The 2,704-nt window shown below is 45.6% G+C and overlaps 1 pseudogene; it reads left to right on the top strand.

Moving 5' to 3' along the window:
• Nucleotides 1–445: 445 nt before the first annotated feature.
• Nucleotides 446–2,048, top strand: LOC127798797 (uncharacterized; annotated as a pseudogene).
• Nucleotides 2,049–2,704: the final 656 nt, after the last annotated feature.

Genomic DNA, 2,704 nt, shown 5'->3' on the forward strand with positions numbered 1-2,704 from the left:
CAATAATCTATGAATGAAATACCATAATTTTTAAAAATAAAAAATATTTCAAAAATATTGAAATAATTTTTTAAAATATTTTCATACATGGCACCTAAAATTGGAGTTTAAAAAGTTTATAAAAAAATAAAAAAAAATATTATATATATTTAAAATTTCAAGAGGTAAGAGTTGGTAGATGAGAGGCAACCAATAAGCATCCAGTATTCGGGGACAACCGGACGCTACAAATATTTTGGCGTGACGTCAGCCGATCGTCGTGCCACCCATCCCGCCATCCACGCGGCGCCCATCCCTCCCAACTCTCGAGAACGTCAATGTCAGACTCCCCCACGCGATGGGAGGGGAGCGTGAGAAGAGGGGAATCCACGCGTCGTGCTTCCAGGACATTCCAAGAAAAGCGAAGTTCCCACTTTCACGAAGGTCACTTCGATCGAGGCACGTACTTACGTGTCCCGCCTTTTCTGGCAGTGGCGGATACGTGTCCAACCCCTCATTGGCTGCACCCTCCGCCCAATCACGCCCCTCGAATTCGTCGGATTCACTCCTTTATTGCCGGCCCCACCTGATCTGTCTCCGCCAATCGCCGCCCTCCCTCCGTTGCCCCGCTGTTGCCCTAGACACGTGGTGCCTCTGCGCTCGCCGTACTAGTGTCGTTATGATTATCTCATCTGCGTCTGTTGGAGCCCAACCCCAACCCAAACCCCCCGGAAAACCCGAAAGGCAGAATGAATCGCGTAGAGAGACCGAGTGGGGGATGAGCGCAGGAGGCGGTTTTGGGGACCGGTGGGGTGGTGGACGGAACGACAAGACGATAATCAACCGGATAATGCTGAGATTCCGGCCGATTGCGCCGAAACCTCCTGCTGGGGGATCTGGGTCCGGTGAATCGGCGATGGAGAAGGAGGCGGAGGGGGTGGGGAAGGGGAGGACTAAGAGGAAGTACGTGAAGGGGAAGAAGAGTAATAATAGATGCAAGATAATAAGAAAAGCGGAGAGTGGGAAAGACGGCTTTGATCGGGCCATCTTGACGCAGCAGCTTCTGCCGGAGATCTCCTGCCGGATGGACTCCACCAGCAAGGCATCTTACTGCCCCCTCGATTTTCCGATGATCCGGGAGATTCAACAACGACCCACGTGTTTGAGCTTCGGCGATAACCCGGAAACCAGCGCGTCGACGATCGGTTTGAACGGGCCAGATCGGTCAGATCTGAACGAGGTAGCGTCGCCAGGAGAGGCGGCGGAGTCGTGGGTGACAGGTGGAGTCGGTGACGGAAACCTGCATGGAGGGAGGAGGGTTAGGGTGTACGGACGTGGAGATAATCAAGAGCCTGGAAGGAGACACGTGTCCGGCGTTCATATCGGACGGCTTCAACAGGGTCCACTGGATAAACCTAGCGTATGGGAAGATGGTGTGGGGGGAGGAGGCCGGCGGAGGAGGAGCTCCGCCGGAGACGGCGGTGGGGCTGGTGGTGAAGGCGGCGCTGCCGGTTGTGTGCCCGGCGTTTGCATGCCGCGTGAGAGTGCAGTACAGAGGCGGGAAGAAGGAGAAGCTTTCACAGACGATGCCCTGTGATGTGTGGAGGATGGGCTTTGGAAGGTTTGCATGGCGGCTGGATGTTAAGGCTGCTCTGAATTTGGGACGTTGACCGGAATGGCGGCCACCGCCGGGCAACCCACGGTTGATTCGTCCATCCAAACGTTGTATTATCAGGTAAATTAATGTTCCAATTATAAGAACCAAAAACATCGGAATCCTGCAAGCCAGAGGGAGCTGCCAATGCAAATGACAAGCAATTGATGGCGGGTGCTTCTCTCTCTCTCTCTCTCTTTCTATCTATATATCTATATATGTTTGTAGAAATTATTCTATCCTTAATCTTTACAAAGCAAGCTTGTGAGAACAAGACTCGGAGAACTGGCCAAAACTGTATCTTGAAATGGCTCTCTTGAGGGTTCCCTCGAAGAAGAAGAAGAAGAAGAAGAAGAAGAAGATAGAACATATAATTGGAGCTTACATATATATAAATATGTATATAGCTGTGAAATGTGTTTGTTTTGGCAAAGATGAAACCTATACGTATATATATATATATATATTGACAAAGAGGGGCAGCCATCAGCCTTAAAGCTCCCAATAGGACATGTTTGAAATAAGGTAGATGTCTAGATGACAATGCCCTTTATATATATTTGTATGTGTGTATGTGTATAGTTTATGTGTAAGGTCTCACAAGTCACACAAGATAGAATATATATAATTGAAGACAAGTATAGCCATTACAGGATAGAATTATGGGTTGGGTTGGAGTCCCATAGTTAGATTTGTCAACAATATAATTCATGTGTAATTCAAGTTAATTACTGTAACTAGGCTACAATTTTTTACTTAGTAGACACTATTTTAACTCTTCAATTTTCATCATTAACTAGGGTTTGGAAACTAATGTTGCATACTTTAGTATTATATATGTAAATAGTTATTATGTTATATTATTAGCTTGGGTTACTACAATAATTTTGAGATTAAGAGGTATTTAAAAATGTCATAATTATGTAGTTTATTGAAACATTTTAACTATTAGGGTACTAATAAAAGTGTCGCACGTAATTATACTTTAAAAACTTATTGAGACACTTACAAATACTATATAATTCTATTAAGATATGTCTCTTAGTTTTACATGCAATGACATTTAAAAGT

This window comes from Diospyros lotus, chromosome 4 (assembly GCF_014633365.1).
Source record: "Diospyros lotus cultivar Yz01 chromosome 4, ASM1463336v1, whole genome shotgun sequence".
NCBI lineage: Eukaryota > Viridiplantae > Streptophyta > Magnoliopsida > Ericales > Ebenaceae > Diospyros > Diospyros lotus.